We start from the raw sequence: 6,401 nt of genomic DNA, 5'->3' as shown, positions 1-6,401 counted from the left end.
GCACATCATAGCTACTTTGTTGGACTATGATGCTCCCAACCAACCAGTAAATGAAGGCATAGTTTTGTGTAGATCATCACGCTAATTGTATGGGAGTTCCAAATCTCGCCATGATAATCAACAAGTACATCACAATGCTTAAATGGATCTAAGTGATACTTAACATGAGTCAGCACAACACTCCTCAATGCTGCTCCAACAAGCATTCCTAACATGCACCTCTAGTCCAAATTCACATTTGATTCCTGCTTCTTATGATAGCCTCAAATGAGTGCTTCCCAAGTTCCAATGCAAGCTAACAATCCCTCTTTACAAGTCTCAATAAGCTTTGTTCACTGTGTAGATCTTGAATAAAACATACCTAGATCTTGAGCTATGTCTATCAGCACTCTAGGATAGGTCTTCACTTCTACATACCACTCACAGATCTTTACATTCTAGCTCCTTCAAGCCAAGCTCCCATGCATTGCAAGGTTAAGCTCTCCTGCTCTAATACCATGCCAAAAGAAAGGAGAAGAAATAGAGACAAAGAATTGGAGCTACAATAGAGAGCAGTGCACTGTCATGTTCCCATTATTCATTCATGTATTACACACTTAGTCTACAACCATAATGTAAAAGGTAGGTCTAGCAACTGACCATGATTGACTAACTAGGGTTAACCTATTTGACTTATTTAAGGCAGCTACAGCTCTCTAGTGTTGGTGACGACCGATGACATATATGAGCTTGAATCTCCAATATAGTAGGTAACAACAAGAGCAAGGTTGAGAGCGAAGGAGTATGGGCATGGATTGTGGATATGGCTTGTTGAAGCAATGATTACAATGTGTTGGGTATTGGTAAGTGTGTTCATTAAATGTATCTAGTCATCACATTTATCAAGCGTGTGAGTAGGGTAGGTGAGAGATAGTCGTGCACTTCATAAGCCAAAATCCTTGAAAGAATAAGGATGTGTCCAATGGTTTCGTCTATCGAGCTCATAGAGTCAACACAAGCAATTATTAATTCGTATGTTTATCAATACTCAATGCATTATGCCATATCTTGTGTTTTTTCCCAAGTTTGACATTGTGCGAATAAATCAATTTTAGATGTCCATTTCCCCTCATTCATTCCCTATAGCAATGTTCACTTTTTCCTATGTTTCCTTTGTCACATCTTGAAGGCTTTTAACTCTTTGGTACTCAGGATTGATTTCTTAAGTGCAATAAATGATATGGTTAATGGTCCATGAAAACCTTGTCAAAAACTTTGTTATCTAAAGATATAGCTAGAGATGGGAAAAATTCATCCATCTCAAGTGCCTAGAATAGATAAGATTACAATCTATTCCTAAAATTGAGCCATGTTAAGAAGCAAAAAACTCATCCCTCTCAATTGTTGAGAATGGATAAGATTAGTATGGACTACTAGGAGGAGGAGGGGGAGGAGGAGGAGGAGCAACAATATAAATAATTGTGGAGCAAGCAAGAAGAATAATCGAATCCAACAAGTAGAGCAACAAGAAAAGATACTAGAGGAAAATGTAAGAAGAAAACAAAGAAGAAACAGCCAATATTAGAAAAACAACTAGGAAGAAGCAACACCACCACCAATACTAGTAGTACCAACACAAGTAGAAGTAGCAACAATGCACACACATGCACATGTGCACACACACACACACACACACACACACACACACAAATAGAGGATTGAGAAAAGTGAATGAGTTGGAGGGCTCAACTTGTCATGTAATTTATTTGGTTATAATTTTTTTAATGTCCTATTGCATTTGAAGATACCATTTGTGCTTTCATAGCACATCTTTGACATGCTTTTTCAACGATGATCTAACAACTTTCAACCCTTGTGCATCTCATAAAATAGAGCCACTATCACTCTAATAGCATGAATGGAAGTATCAACAACAATACAAGCAACAAGCAAGGAAAAATTAGGGATGCTCCCTCTCTTATTCTTCCATTATCACTACCACACACAAAATGGTGAGAACATTATCATACGGGATACTATATTTTGCAAAGTGAGCTGTGGATTCATTGTGTGAGATTCCACACCTGGTGAAACTAAGTACACTGTTTATGGTTCCATACAAGGACCTTTGTATTCGCGGGGCCATATAATGAGTTTGATAAGATTAATGTGGAGCAACCTCCCATGGATATGAATCATCAAGTGTCATAAATATATCATTGTACATGGACCCAAAATATATTCTAAAAAGCATAAAAGTTTCTACTGCTACGGATGGTGAGAAAGGTGAAATAAGAGAGTTACTTCTTATTGATGCGCAATCTCAAAACATCCATAATATGATCATTGATGGTTGTCCAATGTGGCCATTAGAGAGCACACAGAAAGAGTTGTAAGGCATGAGTAGAAGTTTTGAATTGTTGAACAAGTTGATGCTTCATATGTAAAATTATTCCAAAGAAAGGAAGGACAACCTAAGCCTCTTCTTGGTATGTTGCCCTTCTCATCATATACTTGGTTTTTCGTTTCTTTTTTGTTTTGTAATCTTAGAGAGAAGAAGCAAGGGCTATTGGCATGGATTATCACCTAGAAGTTCCCTCTATTGCCTATGTGAAGTGAAAGAAATGGTGGGTGAGTGACTATCTAGTCTGAGTGTAATCGAGAGAGGGTAAATGTGACAAGAATATTAGCGGGATTTATTAGCGACCAACGACTTGGACCCAGAAGGCCGGGCTAGGGATGCCAGCCATGATGGGGAAGAGCATGTAATAGGCAGAGGGGGTGATGTTGCCATTGGGCGGGGCAACCACACGGGCGTTATACCTATTGGCCCCTACCAATGCAACGGACAAGACCTTCAACCTGACCAGGCGTTGGCCTTGGGAGTAAGAGTGGGTGGTGTAAGGGGCACTCATCAGGTTCACTTCAAAACCTTGGGGGGCTGATCTGCATGTGAACACCACATTGAAGACCAGCCCAAAGGTAAGCCTGGCAGGGGCAGTGACAATGGTGGGCCTCTTGATGTTGTTCCCTGCTTGCAGATATGGAGGGGACCATGCCTCAAGCCTGAGCTCTGTGGGGAAGGCCCCTGAGAAGGTATAGAATTGGTGTGTGTTGCTGCCTGCCAGGAGGACCCTCCCATCAGCCAGCAGATTGGCTGTGGAATGGTAAACCCTAGGGATCCTCCCTGCAGGCTGCACCACAAACCTCCTCCCTGCCCTAAACCCTGGTCTGTACAGGACAGGGTTCAGCACTGCATTGGTGGCAAACCCCCAACCCTGGGCACCATTCCTGGCCCCATTGATGATCACCACATCCCGCGACGGCAGCAGCACCATGTCGCCCATGCACCGCGGGATTGGCATGGTCTCCATTGCCCATGCCGGCCTCGGCGAGGTCACCACCATCCGCCCGCACGACGCCGAGCACAGAAACTGCTTCGCCGAGTTCTTGAAGGACCCCAGCTGCGCCCCGCCGCACACCAGCACTTCTGCGGTCGCGAAGTTGGTTGGTCCGTCGAGTGGCAGCAGCACGGAGCTCCCTGCGGACGGGTAGTTGCGCGGGTTGCCGGGGATGGTGGGGTACTTCCTCAGGACTCTGTTGGTCTTGTAGTTGAGGAGAATGGAGTCTCTGTTGGCAAAGATGAACAGGTTCCCATCCGGCAGCAAATGCACAAAGGGGTACAGGTTGTCCATCTCAAAGTTGCTTGTGTCAGCCAGGAGTTTGAGGAAGAAGCTCCCTTGCCCAGCTGGCTTTGGGAAGAATTCATAGGAAGGCACAGACCTTCCTCCTACAATGATCATCCTGCCATCCGGCAGCAGTTGATTGGTGGCATACCATCTAGGGTCCTTCAGGGCTACTCTGGTCTCCTCAAACCAGTCACACTGCCCACTTGATGGGCATGGGGTCAGCCTCCTTATCTTGAACTTGCCCTCAAAATCACCTCCTGTCTGCACCAATGTGCCATCTGGGAAGAACGCCCCAGACGAGCACCATGTGTCGGTGAAGATGAAGAGTGGCCGTACAGTGTTCGGACCTGGTGTGAACATGACTGAATGGGCAGTACAATCATGCTTGAGGGTGAGGTCCTGCGTGTTGTCGCGGCACCGCCCGTTGGGAAGCCTGATCTGGGAAGGCCCAATGTTGGTCCTGTCAAGCAAAATGACAGTGTTGAATCTCGTGACCGCAGTGTGCATCGAAGCAATGCCAGCATTCGGATTTAGCACTTGAAATGTCTGGCCTGCCACAAGAGAGCCATCATGGAAGCTGGAGAACACAGACAGTAGAAGCAATAGGAAATAATGGGTTAGCGTTGGCTGCTGATGTCTCATTATGTTTGTTGGTGGTTAAGTGGTTTTTTTCAAATTGATGAAGCACAGTTTGGGTTAACTTCACTATGGATGGATTGTGTGCAAATGTGTTTAATCAGAATGAAGGAATACTTCAAGGGTTTGGGACTGGGAATAAGAAATCATGAAGTGTATAAGCAATGAACATTGAGAGATGAATTTGATAAGAACGAGTTAGTTAGACAAGGATTTGAGAAGGATCAATTGAGTTGTGTCAAACAATCCAAGTTAGCCGAGCAATGCGGCGAATGGATGCAGTTTGTCGACCATCACTGCAAATGATGTTTGAGAGAGAGAGAGAGAGAGAGAGAGGGAGGGACAACAACTGTGTCATGAGGGGTATGGTGTCTATGGAGAGAGGAGATCATCTAATTCGTTTGTCGAGAGAAGAAGTGGGCTGCAAGCAGCCAACAAAAGATGTTTGTTGGCTACTATTGAGCTCAAGGAATCCCTTCAAGTGCAAGCTTACAACACCATGACCTGTTTATATGGAGGCAAAAGGCTGGGTTTTAGTCAACAAACCTTGGTTTATACAAACTGGGTTGGGGAATGCTACAAATGGGCCAACACTACTGCCAGCCAGCTAAGGGTTGCTGCATCATGATGGGAAGGTGACTCACTGAAAAACCTTGCTTCATTTGGCTGGCATAGACCCAGACAACAGTACGGCCATCACCGCCCCTGGGCGCCGCCCAGCATCACAGAAGAATGGGTTTCACCTATTAGGTTTGTCTCAATGTCCATGAACAGCATTTTTCAGAGCCGATGCAAAAACCTTCAACCTTGACAATTTGCAAGTTCTTTCTTACAGTTTGCAGGTTTTTAAAAAAAATCTAGCAATATGGTTGGCACTAAACCTCAGTTTCTCATGAACAGTTTGTCCTTTGTGTGCCATGATTTCCCCCCCATCACACAGGCTGTCATGTGGGGTTATTCAGCTTCAATGGCTGCTTCTAATGTCCTGGCAATTCTTCTATTGGATAGTTTACTGAGGAGGTGACAATGCAGGAAATGTGTTGAATGCTGTACTGAATGAAGGACATATGTGGATTACTGAGGAGGTGGCATATACACTGAAGTAACATGGAGGACTGAATAATATGGAGTGCACACGCAACTGATTGGGGTGGATAATAGGAAAAATGGCAGGGGCGTGGCACGTGCTGGCATGCGGACGTGCAAGGATGAATCATCGTGCCTGCCTCCATCGCTAGGGGCTTGGGCCCCACACTCATATATAGTCTCATAGCCCAGGGTCAACAGTAACGTGATCCAGGCATGGCTTTGGTCCCTTTTGTCCTTCTCGCAAATAAACGTTTATTTGAACCGCCAATGTGCTCGTGTGCTTAACATTTTTTTTTCTTACATTTCTTTGCAGAAAAATATGTATACATCATATAATTGTGTTAAGTAACTCCATGTAAAGAAGTTTTCCGATGGCATGGGTATGGTAGTTTCTTGGCTAGAAAGTCTTTAGAGTCGCACGGTATCTCGAGGACCTTAGTTTGCACATGTATCATTAAGTAATAGAGCCTTGACCAACATGCTATACGTAATCGGCCTAGCTAGCTTGTGTATTCAAAGATATTCATTAATGTAATGCATTTATTTACTCCCGTCCAAAGATGGATGTTTACATCTATGATCTTCCATACAGGAAAGTTTGAAACTTGGTAAAAGCCCCGGAGACAATGTTATGAGGAAATTTGGATGGGCACTTTTGAGTATTTGGTCAAAATGGAGGGATATATTGAGAACTTTTTTGCTAAATGAGGCATATATCAATACGTTTGAAACTCAAGATGTGTTTGTATACATTAATATGTTATGAAAACGGAGATGTGTTTCTAAATGTTCCCACAAAAAGAGCATAATTTTCTTTAAGAATATATATGAAGTGCTTATTTACATGGATGATGATGACACTGGTTATCTTTTGCCAAGCTATGAGGATAAATATGGCATCATAAAGTCACCCTCATTCCTTGGAATGAGAAGGATACTAGTTTAAGAGAAAAATTATCCATCCATATATATATAGAAAAATTATCCACCTATATATATATATATATA

The 6,401-nt window shown here is 43.4% G+C and overlaps 1 pseudogene; it reads right to left on the bottom strand.

Annotated features, from left to right (window-relative positions):
• Positions 1 to 1,979: 1,979 nt before the first annotated feature.
• Positions 1,980 to 5,561, bottom strand: LOC148013839 (aldehyde oxidase GLOX pseudogene; annotated as a pseudogene).
• Positions 5,562 to 6,401: the final 840 nt, after the last annotated feature.

This window comes from Lygodium microphyllum, chromosome 25, assembly GCF_053477565.2.
Source record: "Lygodium microphyllum isolate KBCC chromosome 25, Lygodium_microphyllum_v1.1.10, whole genome shotgun sequence".
NCBI classification, from domain to species: Eukaryota; Viridiplantae; Streptophyta; class Polypodiopsida; order Schizaeales; family Lygodiaceae; genus Lygodium; species Lygodium microphyllum.
The sequence above is the reverse complement of the archived record's forward strand: the minus strand, read 5'-3'. Positions and strand labels throughout refer to the sequence as shown.